This window comes from Bos indicus x Bos taurus, unplaced genomic scaffold, assembly GCF_003369695.1.
Source record: "Bos indicus x Bos taurus breed Angus x Brahman F1 hybrid unplaced genomic scaffold, Bos_hybrid_MaternalHap_v2.0 tig00003496_arrow_arrow_obj, whole genome shotgun sequence".
In the NCBI taxonomy this organism is placed as follows: domain Eukaryota; kingdom Metazoa; phylum Chordata; class Mammalia; order Artiodactyla; family Bovidae; genus Bos; species Bos indicus x Bos taurus.
In genome coordinates, this window is record NW_020867686.1 from 29,660 (window position 1) to 43,652 (window position 13,993).

Here is a 13,993-nt window from a genome sequence, read left to right on the forward strand (position 1 = left end):
GGCCTGGATTGTCCACTGGGTCTCATGTGGAATGGAAAGAAGGGCTTCCTCCCCACACACACACACCACCCCCACTGTTGACAGCCTTGTGACGAGAAACGGTCCCCGAAACAAGAATCAGACAAACCAGAGAAGCCCAGATGATAGTCCTTGAGATGAAGGAACTAAGCAGCTGGTTGAGATGGCACCAAGGGGAAAGGTTGCTCTTTTTGTCTGCCCCTCTACTCCTTTCTTCCTGGACACCTTAGGGCTTCGTCATGGAGATTTGAAAGAAAGTGCACAAAAGTCATATGTGTTGAATCAAGATTTTGCATTTAACCATCTCTCAAAAAGGAAGAGAGCTTCACCTGCACATGTTTCTTTCAAAACCGTCCATTGCTTTTCAATTCTAGGGTTTCTCTCTTGCCTTGTTCACTTAGCCTTAATAGTAAAAATCAACGAAAACTACATAAAGATTCACAGATACCAAAAAGGACAGCTTCTGTTTCTGAAATCATCTTTCCATTTAGTAGAACACGAGCTCTATTCTTTGTATTTTGCCTAGGGAATTAGCAATGTCCTGGTTCAGATGGCAAGGTATCCGCGCGCAGGAGATTGGGGTTCGATCCCTGGGTCCGGAAGATCCCCCCCCCCCCGTAGAAGGAAATGGCAACCCACTCCAGTATCCTCGCCTGGGAAATGCCACGGACAGAGGAGCCAGATGGGCCGCAGTCCATGGGTCGTATCAAAGTTGGGCTCAACCCAGCAACTACGAACACAAGTATTTCCAAAGACCACACTCAAGTGTGTGTGTGTGTGTGTGTGTGTGTGTGTGTGTGTGTGTCTGTATCTCCTCTTGCCGTCTTGGAGTCTGTCTCGGAATCTTCATGTATTTCTGCCTCTGTATCTCCTGACAGCCAGCCGCCGGCCCGTTCGTCTGGCCCCGGCCTCTCCCAGGCGCTCTGGCTCTGGCTGAGGAGCTTGCGCAGGCCAGCTGTCTCCCTTGGCGTGGGTGCGTGCGAGTGTCTGTGTGTCTGTCTGTGTGCCTGCCTGTGGCTCGTCTGCTCTCTCAGGAAGGTCGAGGGCTTGGCGTGGGGGCAAAGGGGGGGCCTCGGTAGTGCGAAGGGGAGGGGCTGAGGCGCTCCGCTCGACCGCGCCTTCCTGGCTTCTGGTGGGTTTGGGCACCGGACAGGTGCCGCGCAAGTTGGGCGCTCAAGTTTCGCTGCGCCTAGGCCCGCAGGAGGTTCAGAGGCCCCTGGGCCGCGGGGGTTGGGAGGCGGCGGGCGCCGAAGACCGACACCTCCGGGGCCGCGCGGGCCTGAGCAGCGCATGGGATCGGGGGGAGGCCCCGCTCAGCGAGCGCGGCCGGGTCTGGAGTGGCCGCGGGTGGGAGGGCGCCGAGACCTCCACACCCCTCAGCCCAGCCCCCAGGCCCCGCGCGCACGCACGCACGCACGCCCTCCCGGTCAATGGGGGGTCCTGGAAGCCCCTCGGGCCCCCGGGCCCGGCCAGGCGCTTGCTGCTCTGGTGTTGGCGGTGTTCGGGGGGGCGGGCCGGCGTCAGCAGGCTGGAGTCCGGTCGCGGGTCGTGCGGCTCAAGTACAGCACGCCCCGCGACGAGAGGTGCGGCCCGTTGGCCCGACCTGCAGGGCAGAGCGAAAGGGAGGCGAAGCGCAAGGCTCTTAGGGCGCCCCGAGCCAACCGCCACCGTCTCAGGCCCTATCAGCCTGAAGGCGCCCGATCTCGTCTGATCTCGGAAGCTAAGCAGGGTCGGGCCTGGTTAGGATCTTGGATGGGAGACCACCTGGGAATCCCGGGTGCTCGAGGCTTTTTGCCTACCAGAAGAGGTCCTTTAGCCCCCGCCGCGCGTCCCGATTCTTGGATCCCCCCCGCAGCCCCAGCCCCTCCCGGGCCGCGGGGAGCGGCTGGCCGGGGCCCCGACTCCCGCTGCAGACCTGGGTTGCCTCCGCGCGGCCCGCGAGCCCCTCCGCATTCGCATTCGGCTTCCAGGACACCCGACGACCGGCAGTCCCGTCTCCATCTGGGGCTCCTTTGGCTTGCCTCAGGCAATCCCGGGGCTTGCACCGACTCAAGCCAGATCCCCAGCACCCCCCCCCACCCCCTGCCTCGCAGGCCATCGCGCATGCGCATGTGCGCGCGCACGCACAGATAGATGTGCCCAAACGGGGCATCTATCTTGTTCACTTATACCGTGGGTGGATCTATGCCTGGGAGTCGGACTGCTGAACCATACGCTACTTCCACTTTTAGTTCCTTCGGGAACCTCCATAATCTTTTCCATACCGGCTCTACCCACGCCCATTCCTACTCACCGTGGAGGAGAGTTCCCTTTGCTCCACATCTTCTCCAGCATTGGTTATTGACAGACATCGCAGTGAGGCCCAATCGGACTCATGTGAAGTGGTCCCTCCTTGGAGTTTGGAGTTGAGCCTCTCCAATCATTAGTGATGTGGAGCAAGATGACCTTTTGGAAATGCAGATGCAATGCTGTCACCTCCCTGCTCCAACGGCTCTCGTATTTTCCCAGCATATTGACGATACGACCACTTCCCTTCAGGCTTGCTCCTCACGTTCTTCTCTGATGTCTTTTGCCTGGAATGCCCTCTGCACTCTTTGGCTTCCATCCCATAGGGCATTTTTCGTTTCTTGAATGTCCTAAGTTTCCCTGGTCACATAGCCTTCCAAGATGCTATTTTCCCTGCCTGAAATTCTTCCTGCATCTCAACCCTGGTTTACCTAGGTTCAACCTATGGACCTCAACGAAATGGTGCCTCTGGAAAGCCTTCCCTGACACCCAGGTTTTGTGGTGAGGGAAGAGGCCCCTCTATAGGTTCTCAAAGGATCTGCCTGTGATGTATCATTAGAGTCGTCTCAGTGAAAGCAGGAACTCTGTGTCTTCTTCTCTCCGCCTTCTATTCCCTGAAACTTATTACATGCCTCCTAGCTCATCGTAGGTGCTCAGTATTTACTTAGTGTGTGAAAGACAGAAAAGCTCTTGGAAGCCTCAAGGGGTCACTTGGCTCGGCACTTTTGATCTCTGTGTATATTTGGCGAGTCAATTCTTTCCTTTCCTGGGTTGATGTGTACACTATATTCGAGGCACAATCTAAGGCATGAAGACATATCCATACATAGAGGTTCTTGCTTTCAAGGAACTCGTACAGCAGATTTCTACAAGTTAGGGCTTTTCAAATGCTCTAGAAGCATGTGAACGTTCAGTATGCTCCATTTTCATTTCAAAGAAAGATCGTTTGACTTCCATAGCAAAGGTGGAGACCTTCCAACGTTGAGTCCAAGACTTATACCTTGACCATTTCAGGCAAGTCTTGTGGTTCCTTCTGGAGGTGTGTGGCTCTTGCAGAAATGTGAAGATCTTCCATCGTCCTCAGACTTTGGTGTCATTTGCAATCATCCAGAAAGCTTCCAGGTCCAGGTTCCAGACCACCACCACACACAGTCAGTAGCCAACGGAGTGGATTCCAGGAATACGTGTTGTTCACCCGCATTACCGTTGATATTGTTGCTGCACACTCAATGCAGTGGGCAGGGCCTGGATTGTCCACTGGGTCTCATGTGGAATGGAAAGAAGGGCTTCCTCCCCACACACACACACCACCCCCACTGTTGACAGCCTTGTGACGAGAAACGGTCCCCGAAACAAGAATCAGACAAACCAGAGAAGCCCAGATGATAGTCCTTGAGATGAAGGAACTAAGCAGCTGGTTGAGATGGCACCAAGGGGAAAGGTTGCTCTTTTTGTCTGCCCCTCTACTCCTTTCTTCCTGGACACCTTAGGGCTTCGTCATGGAGATTTGAAAGAAAGTGCACAAAAGTCATATGTGTTGAATCAAGATTTTGCATTTAACCATCTCTCAAAAAGGAAGAGAGCTTCACCTGCACATGTTTCTTTCAAAACCGTCCATTGCTTTTCAATTCTAGGGTTTCTCTCTTGCCTTGTTCACTTAGCCTTAATAGTAAAAATCAACGAAAACTACATAAAGATTCACAGATACCAAAAAGGACAGCTTCTGTTTCTGAAATCATCTTTCCATTTAGTAGAACACGAGCTCTATTCTTTGTATTTTGCCTAGGGAATTAGCAATGTCCTGGTTCAGATGGCAAGGTATCCGCGCGCAGGAGATTGGGGTTCGATCCCTGGGTCCGGAAGATCCCCCCCCCCGTAGAAGGAAATGGCAACCCACTCCAGTATCCTCGCCTGGGAAATGCCACGGACAGAGGAGCCAGATGGGCCGCAGTCCATGGGTCGTATCAAAGTTGGGCTCAACCCAGCAACTACGAACACAAGTATTTCCAAAGACCACACTCAAGTGTGTGTGTGTGTGTGTGTGTGTGTGTGTGTGTGTGTGTCTGTATCTCCTCTTGCCGTCTTGGAGTCTGTCTCGGAATCTTCATGTATTTCTGCCTCTGTATCTCCTGACAGCCAGCCGCCGGCCCGTTCGTCTGGCCCCGGCCTCTCCCAGGCGCTCTGGCTCTGGCTGAGGAGCTTGCGCAGGCCAGCTGTCTCCCTTGGCGTGGGTGCGTGCGAGTGTCTGTGTGTCTGTCTGTGTGCCTGCCTGTGGCTCGTCTGCTCTCTCAGGAAGGTCGAGGGCTTGGCGTGGGGGCAAAGGGGGGGCCTCGGTAGTGCGAAGGGGAGGGGCTGAGGCGCTCCGCTCGACCGCGCCTTCCTGGCTTCTGGTGGGTTTGGGCACCGGACAGGTGCCGCGCAAGTTGGGCGCTCAAGTTTCGCTGCGCCTAGGCCCGCAGGAGGTTCAGAGGCCCCTGGGCCGCGGGGGTTGGGAGGCGGCGGGCGCCGAAGACCGACACCTCCGGGGCCGCGCGGGCCTGAGCAGCGCATGGGATCGGGGGGAGGCCCCGCTCAGCGAGCGCGGCCGGGTCTGGAGTGGCCGCGGGTGGGAGGGCGCCGAGACCTCCACACCCCTCAGCCCAGCCCCCAGGCCCCGCGCGCACGCACGCACGCACGCCCTCCCGGTCAATGGGGGGTCCTGGAAGCCCCTCGGGCCCCCGGGCCCGGCCAGGCGCTTGCTGCTCTGGTGTTGGCGGTGTTCGGGGGGGGCGGGCCGGCGTCAGCAGGCTGGAGTCCGGTCGCGGGTCGTGCGGCTCAAGTACAGCACGCCCCGCGACGAGAGGTGCGGCCCGTTGGCCCGACCTGCAGGGCAGAGCGAAAGGGAGGCGAAGCGCAAGGCTCTTAGGGCGCCCCGAGCCAACCGCCACCGTCTCAGGCCCTATCAGCCTGAAGGCGCCCGATCTCGTCTGATCTCGGAAGCTAAGCAGGGTCGGGCCTGGTTAGGATCTTGGATGGGAGACCACCTGGGAATCCCGGGTGCTCGAGGCTTTTTGCCTACCAGAAGAGGTCCTTTAGCCCCCGCCGCGCGTCCCGATTCTTGGATCCCCCCCGCAGCCCCAGCCCCTCCCGGGCCGCGGGGAGCGGCTGGCCGGGGCCCCGACTCCCGCTGCAGACCTGGGTTGCCTCCGCGCGGCCCGCGAGCCCCTCCGCATTCGCATTCGGCTTCCAGGACACCCGACGACCGGCAGTCCCGTCTCCATCTGGGGCTCCTTTGGCTTGCCTCAGGCAATCCCGGGGCTTGCACCGACTCAAGCCAGATCCCCAGCACCCCCCCCCACCCCCTGCCTCGCAGGCCATCGCGCATGCGCATGTGCGCGCGCACGCACAGATAGATGTGCCCAAACGGGGCATCTATCTTGTTCACTTATACCGTGGGTGGATCTATGCCTGGGAGTCGGACTGCTGAACCATACGCTACTTCCACTTTTAGTTCCTTCGGGAACCTCCATAATCTTTTCCATACCGGCTCTACCCACGCCCATTCCTACTCACCGTGGAGGAGAGTTCCCTTTGCTCCACATCTTCTCCAGCATTGGTTATTGACAGACATCGCAGTGAGGCCCAATCGGACTCATGTGAAGTGGTCCCTCCTTGGAGTTTGGAGTTGAGCCTCTCCAATCATTAGTGATGTGGAGCAAGATGACCTTTTGGAAATGCAGATGCAATGCTGTCACCTCCCTGCTCCAACGGCTCTCGTATTTTCCCAGCATATTGACGATACGACCACTTCCCTTCAGGCTTGCTCCTCACGTTCTTCTCTGATGTCTTTTGCCTGGAATGCCCTCTGCACTCTTTGGCTTCCATCCCATAGGGCATTTTTCGTTTCTTGAATGTCCTAAGTTTCCCTGGTCACATAGCCTTCCAAGATGCTATTTTCCCTGCCTGAAATTCTTCCTGCATCTCAACCCTGGTTTACCTAGGTTCAACCTATGGACCTCAACGAAATGGTGCCTCTGGAAAGCCTTCCCTGACACCCAGGTTTTGTGGTGAGGGAAGAGGCCCCTCTATAGGTTCTCAAAGGATCTGCCTGTGATGTATCATTAGAGTCGTCTCAGTGAAAGCAGGAACTCTGTGTCTTCTTCTCTCCGCCTTCTATTCCCTGAAACTTATTACATGCCTCCTAGCTCATCGTAGGTGCTCAGTATTTACTTAGTGTGTGAAAGACAGAAAAGCTCTTGGAAGCCTCAAGGGGTCACTTGGCTCGGCACTTTTGATCTCTGTGTATATTTGGCGAGTCAATTCTTTCCTTTCCTGGGTTGATGTGTACACTATATTCGAGGCACAATCTAAGGCATGAAGACATATCCATACATAGAGGTTCTTGCTTTCAAGGAACTCGTACAGCAGATTTCTACAAGTTAGGGCTTTTCAAATGCTCTAGAAGCATGGGAACGTTCAGTATGCTCCATTTTCATTTCAAAGAAAGATCGTTTGACTTCCATAGCAAAGGTGGAGACCTTCCAACGTTGAGTCCAAGACTTATACCTTGACCATTTCAGGCAAGTCTTGTGGTTCCTTCTGGAGGTGTGTGGCTCTTGCAGAAATGTGAAGATCTTCCATCGTCCTCAGACTTTGGTGTCATTTGCAATCATCCAGAAAGCTTCCAGGTCCAGGTTCCAGACCACCACCACACACAGTCAGTAGCCAACGGAGTGGATTCCAGGAATACGTGTTGTTCACCCGCATTACCGTTGATATTGTTGCTGCACACTCAATGCAGTGGGCAGGGCCTGGATTGTCCACTGGGTCTCATGTGGAATGGAAAGAAGGGCTTCCTCCCCACACACACACACCACCCCCACTGTTGACAGCCTTGTGACGAGAAACGGTCCCCGAAACAAGAATCAGACAAACCAGAGAAGCCCAGATGATAGTCCTTGAGATGAAGGAACTAAGCAGCTGGTTGAGATGGCACCAAGGGGAAAGGTTGCTCTTTTTGTCTGCCCCTCTACTCCTTTCTTCCTGGACACCTTAGGGCTTCGTCATGGAGATTTGAAAGAAAGTGCACAAAAGTCATATGTGTTGAATCAAGATTTTGCATTTAACCATCTCTCAAAAGGAAGAGAGCTTCACCTGCACATGTTTCTTTCAAAACCGTCCATTGCTTTTCAATTCTAGGGTTTCTCTCTTGCCTTGTTCACTTAGCCTTAATAGTAAAAATCAACGAAAACTACATAAAGATTCACAGATACCAAAAAGGACAGCTTCTGTTTCTGAAATCATCTTTCCATTTAGTAGAACACGAGCTCTATTCTTTGTATTTTGCCTAGGGAATTAGCAATGTCCTGGTTCAGATGGCAAGGTATCCGCGCGCAGGAGATTGGGGTTCGATCCCTGGGTCCGGAAGATCCCCCCCCCCGTAGAAGGAAATGGCAACCCACTCCAGTATCCTCGCCTGGGAAATGCCACGGACAGAGGAGCCAGATGGGCCGCAGTCCATGGGTCGTATCAAAGTTGGGCTCAACCCAGCAACTACGAACACAAGTATTTCCAAAGACCACACTCAAGTGTGTGTGTGTGTGTGTGTGTGTGTGTGTGTGTGTGTCTGTATCTCCTCTTGCCGTCTTGGAGTCTGTCTCGGAATCTTCATGTATTTCTGCCTCTGTATCTCCTGACAGCCAGCCGCCGGCCCGTTCGTCTGGCCCCGGCCTCTCCCAGGCGCTCTGGCTCTGGCTGAGGAGCTTGCGCAGGCCAGCTGTCTCCCTTGGCGTGGGTGCGTGCGAGTGTCTGTGTGTCTGTCTGTGTGCCTGCCTGTGGCTCGTCTGCTCTCTCAGGAAGGTCGAGGGCTTGGCGTGGGGGCAAAGGGGGGGCCTCGGTAGTGCGAAGGGGAGGGGCTGAGGCGCTCCGCTCGACCGCGCCTTCCTGGCTTCTGGTGGGTTTGGGCACCGGACAGGTGCCGCGCAAGTTGGGCGCTCAAGTTTCGCTGCGCCTAGGCCCGCAGGAGCTTCAGAGGCCCCTGGGCCGCGGGGGTTGGGAGGCGGCGGGCGCCGAAGACCGACACCTCCGGGGCCGCGCGGGCCTGAGCAGCGCATGGGATCGGGGGGAGGCCCCGCTCAGCGAGCGCGGCCGGGTCTGGAGTGGCCGCGGGTGGGAGGGCGCCGAGACCTCCACACCCCTCAGCCCAGCCCCCAGGCCCCGCGCGCACGCACGCACGCACGCCCTCCCGGTCAATGGGGGGTCCTGGAAGCCCCTCGGGCCCCCGGGCCCGGCCAGGCGCTTGCTGCTCTGGTGTTGGCGGTGTTCGGGGGGGGCGGGGCCGGCGTCAGCAGGCTGGAGTCCGGTCGCGGGTCGTGCGGCTCAAGTACAGCACGCCCCGCGACGAGAGGTGCGGCCCGTTGGCCCGACCTGCAGGGCAGAGCGAAAGGGAGGCGAAGCGCAAGGCTCTTAGGGCGCCCCGAGCCAACCGCCACCGTCTCAGGCCCTATCAGCCTGAAGGCGCCCGATCTCGTCTGATCTCGGAAGCTAAGCAGGGTCGGGCCTGGTTAGGATCTTGGATGGGAGACCACCTGGGAATCCCGGGTGCTCGAGGCTTTTTGCCTACCAGAAGAGGTCCTTTAGCTCCCGCCGCGCGTCCCGATTCTTGGATCCCCCCCGCAGCCCCAGCCCCTCCCGGGCCGCGGGGAGCGGCTGGCCGGGGCCCCGACTCCCGCTGCAGACCTGGGTTGCCTCCGCGCGGCCCGCGAGCCCCTCCGCATTCGCATTCGGCTTCCAGGACACCCGACGACCGGCAGTCCCGTCTCCATCTGGGGCTCCTTTGGCTTGCCTCAGGCAATCCCGGGGCTTGCACCGACTCAAGCCAGATCCCCAGCACCCCCCCCCACCCCCTGCCTCGCAGGCCATCGCGCATGCGCATGTGCGCGCGCACGCACAGATAGATGTGCCCAAACGGGGCATCTATCTTGTTCAATTATACCGTGGGTGGATCTATGCCTGGGAGTCGGACTGCTGAACCATACGCTACTTCCACTTTTAGTTCCTTCGGGAACCTCCATAATCTTTTCCATACCGGCTCTACCCACGCCCATTCCTACTCACCGTGGAGGAGAGTTCCCTTTGCTCCACATCTTCTCCAGCACTGGTTATTGACAGACATCGCAGTGAGGCCCAATCGGACTCATGTGAAGTGGTCCCTCCTTGGAGTTTGGAGTTGAGCCTCTCCAATCATTAGTGATGTGGAGCAAGATGACCTTTTGGAAATGCAGATGCAATGCTGTCACCTCCCTGCTCCAACGGCTCTCGTATTTTCCCAGCATATTGACGATACGACCACTTCCCTTCAGGCTTGCTCCTCACGTTCTTCTCTGATGTCTTTTGCCTGGAATGCCCTCTGCACTCTTTGGCTTCCATCCCATAGGGCATTTTTCGTTTCTTGAATGTCCTAAGTTTCCCTGGTCACATAGCCTTCCAAGATGCTATTTTCCCTGCCTGAAATTCTTCCTGCATCTCAACCCTGGTTTACCTAGGTTCAACCTATGGACCTCAACGAAATGGTGCCTCTGGAAAGCCTTCCCTGACACCCAGGTTTTGTGGTGAGGGAAGAGGCCCCTCTATAGGTTCTCAAAGGATCTGCCTGTGATGTATCATTAGAGTCGTCTCAGTGAAAGCAGGAACTCTGTGTCTTCTTCTCTCCGCCTTCTATTCCCTGAAACTTATTACATGCCTCCTAGCTCATCGTAGGTGCTCAGTATTTACTTAGTGTGTGAAAGACAGAAAAGCTCTTGGAAGCCTCAAGGGGTCACTTGGCTCGGCACTTTTGATCTCTGTGTATATTTGGCGAGTCAATTCTTTCCTTTCCTGGGTTGATGTGTACACTATATTCGAGGCACAATCTAAGGCATGAAGACATATCCATACATAGAGGTTCTTGCTTTCAAGGAACTCGTACAGCAGATTTCTACAAGTTAGGGCTTTTCAAATGCTCTAGAAGCATGTGAACGTTCAGTATGCTCCATTTTCATTTCAAAGAAAGATCGTTTGACTTCCATAGCAAAGGTGGAGACCTTCCAACGTTGAGTCCAAGACTTATACCTTGACCATTTCAGGCAAGTCTTGTGGTTCCTTCTGGAGGTGTGTGGCTCTTGCAGAAATGTGAAGATCTTCCATCGTCCTCAGACTTTGGTGTCATTTGCAATCATCCAGAAAGCTTCCAGGTCCAGGTTCCAGACCACCACCACACACAGTCAGTAGCCAACGGAGTGGATTCCAGGAATACGTGTTGTTCACCCGCATTACCGTTGATATTGTTGCTGCACACTCAATGCAGTGGGCAGGGCCTGGATTGTCCACTGGGTCTCATGTGGAATGGAAAGAAGGGCTTCCTCCCCACACACACACCCCACCCCCACTGTTGACAGCCTTGTGACGAGAAACGGTCCCCGAAACAAGAATCAGACAAACCAGAGAAGCCCAGATGATAGTCCTTGAGATGAAGGAACTAAGCAGCTGGTTGAGATGGCACCAAGGGGAAAGGTTGCTCTTTTTGTCTGCCCCTCTACTCCTTTCTTCCTGGACACCTTAGGGCTTCGTCATGGAGATTTGAAAGAAAGTGCACAAAAGTCATATGTGTTGTATCAAGATTTTGAATTTAACCATCTCTCAAAAAGGAAGAGAGCTTCACCTGCACATGTTTCTTTCAAAAACGTCCATTGCTTTTCAATTCTAGGGTTTCTCTCTTGCCTTGTTCACTTAGCCTTAATAGTAAAAATCAACGAAAACTACATAAAGATTCACAGATACCAAAAAGGACAGCTTCTGTTTCTGAAATCATCTTTCCATTTAGTAGAACACGAGCTCTATTCTTTGTATTTTGCCTAGGGAATTAGCAATGTCCTGGTTCAGATGGCAAGGTATCCGCGCGCAGGAGATTGGGGTTCGATCCCTGGGTCCGGAAGATGCCTCCCGTAGAAGGAAATGGCAACCCACTCCAGTATCCTCGCCTGGGAAATGCCACGGACAGAGGAGCCTGATGGGCCGCAGTCCATGGGTCGTATCAAAGTTGGGCTCAACCCAGCAACTACGAACAGAAGTATTCCAAAGACCACACTCAAGTGTGTGTGTGTGTGTGTGTGTGTGTGTGTGTGTGTGTGTCTGTATCTCCTCTTGCCGTCTTGGAGTCTGTCTCGGAATCTTCATGTATTTCTGCCTCTGTATCTCCTGACAGCCAGCCGCCGGCCCGTTCGTCTGGCCCCGGCCTCTCCCAGGCGCTCTGGCTCTGGCTGAGGAGCTTGCGCAGGCCAGCTGTCTCCCTTGGCGTGGGTGCGTGCGAGTGTCTGTGTGTCTGTCTGTGTGCCTGCCTGTGGCTCGTCTGCTCTCTCAGGAAGGTCGAGGGCTTGGCGTGGGGGCAAAGGGGGGGCCTCGGTAGTGCGAAGGGGAGGGGCTGAGGCGCTCCGCTCGACCGCGCCTTCCTGGCTTCTGGTGGGTTTGGGCACCGGACAGGTGCCGCGCAAGTTGGGCGCTCAAGTTTCGCTGCGCCTAGGCCCGCAGGAGGTTCAGAGGCCCCTGGGCCGCGGGGGTTGGGAGGCGGCGGGCGCCGAAGACCGACACCTCCGGGGCCGCGCGGGCCTGAGCAGCGCATGGGATCGGGCGGAGGCCCCGCTCAGCGAGCGCGGCCGGGTCTGGAGTGGCCGCGGGTGGGAGGGCGCCGAGACCTCCACACCCCTCAGCCCAGCCCCCAGGCCCCGCGCGCACGCACGCACGCACGCCCTCCCGGTCAATGGGGGGTCCTGGAAGCCCCTCGGGCCCCCGGGCCCGGCCAGGCGCTTGCTGCTCTGGTGTTGGCGGTGTTCGGGGGGGCGGGCCGGCGTCAGCAGGCTGGAGTCCGGTCGCGGGTCGTGCGGCTCAAGTACAGCACGCCCCGCGACGAGAGGTGCGGCCCGTTGGCCCGACCTGCAGGGCAGAGCGAAAGGGAGGCGAAGCGCAAGGCTCTTAGGGCGCCCCGAGCCAACCGCCACCGTCTCAGGCCCTATCAGCCTGAAGGCGCCCGATCTCGTCTGATCTCGGAAGCTAAGCAGGGTCGGGCCTGGTTAGGATCTTGGATGGGAGACCACCTGGGAATCCCGGGTGCTCGAGGCTTTTTGCCTACCAGAAGAGGTCCTGTAGCCCCCGCCGCGCGTCCCGATTCTTGGATCCCCCCCGCAGCCCCAGCCCCTCCCGGGCCGCGGGGAGCGGCTGGCCGGGGCCCCGACTCCCGCTGCAGACCTGGGTTGCCTCCACGCGGCCCGCGAGCCCCTCCGCATTCGCATTCGGCTTCCAGGACACCCGACGACCGGCAGTCCCGTCTCCATCTGGGGCTCCTTTGGCTTGCCTCAGGCAATCCCGGGGCTTGCACGGACTCCAGCCAGAGCCCCAGCCCCCGCCCCACCCCCTGTCTCGCAGGCCATCGCGCATGCGCAAGTGCGCACGCACGCACAGATAGATGTGCCCAAACGGGGCATCTATCTTGTTCACTTATACCGTGGGTGTATCTATGCCTGGGAGTCGGACTGCTGAACCATAGGCTACTTCCACTTTTAGTTCCTTCGGGAACCTCCATAATCTTTTCCATACCGGCTCTACCCACGCCCGTTCCTACTCACCGTGGAGGAGAGTTCCCTTTGCTCCACATCTTCTCCAGCACTGGTTATTGACAGACATTGCAGTGAGGCCCAATCGGACTCATGTGAAGTGGTCCCTCCTTGGAGTTTGGAGTTGAGCCTCTCCAATCATTAGTGATGTGGAGCAAGATGACCTTTTGGAAATGCAGATGCAATGCTGTCACCTCCCTGCTCCAACGGCTCTCGTATTTTCCCAGCATATTGACGATACGACCACTTCCCTTCAGGCTTGCTCCTCACGTTCTTCTGTGATGTCTTTTGCCTGGAATGCCCTCTGCACTCTTTGGCTTCCATCCCATAGGGCATTTTTCGTTTCTTGAATGTCCTAAGTTTCCCTGGTCACATAGCCTTCCAAGATGCTATTTTCCCTGCCTGAAATTCTTCCTGCATCTCAACCCTGGTTTACCTAGGTTCAACCTATGGACCTCAACGAAATGGTGCCTCTGGAAAGCCTTCCCTGACACCCAGGTTTTGTGGTGAGGGAAGAGGCCCCTCTATAGGTTCTCAAAGGATCTGCCTGTGATGTATCATTAGAGTCGTCTCAGTGAAAGCAGGAACTCTGTGTCTTCTTCTCTCCGCCTTCTATTCCCTGAAACTTATTACATGCCTCCTAGCTCATCGTAGGTGCTCAGTATTTACTTAGTGTGTGAAAGACAGAAAAGCTCTTGGAAGCCTCAAGGGGTCACTTGGCTCGGCACTTTTGATCTCTGTGTCTATTTGGCGAGTCAATTCTTTCCTTTCCTGGGTTGATGTGTACACTATATTCGAGGCACAATCTAAGGCATGAAGACATATCCATGCATAGAGGTTCTTGCTTTCACGGAACTCGTACAGCAGATTTCTACAAGTTAGGGCTTTTCAAATGCTCTAGAAGCATGTGAACGTTCAGTATGCTCCATTTTCATTTCAAAGAAAGATCGTTTGACTTCCATAGCAAAGGTGGAGACCTTCCAACGTTGAGTCCAAGACTTATACCTTGACCATTTCAGGCAAGTCTTGTGATTCCTTCTGGAGGTGTGTGGCTCTTGCAGAAATGT

The 13,993-nt window shown here is 56.1% G+C and overlaps 4 pseudogenes; all 4 read left to right on the top strand.

Annotated features, from left to right (window-relative positions):
* Positions 1-1,687: 1,687 nt before the first annotated feature.
* Positions 1,688-1,807, top strand: LOC113889068 (annotated as a pseudogene).
* A 3,425-nt stretch (positions 1,808-5,232) lies between these two features.
* LOC113889069 lies at positions 5,233-5,352 on the top strand (annotated as a pseudogene).
* A 3,423-nt stretch (positions 5,353-8,775) lies between these two features.
* On the top strand, positions 8,776-8,895 carry LOC113889058 (annotated as a pseudogene).
* Positions 8,896-12,315: 3,420 nt separating this feature from the next.
* LOC113889059 lies at positions 12,316-12,435 on the top strand (annotated as a pseudogene).
* Positions 12,436-13,993: the final 1,558 nt, after the last annotated feature.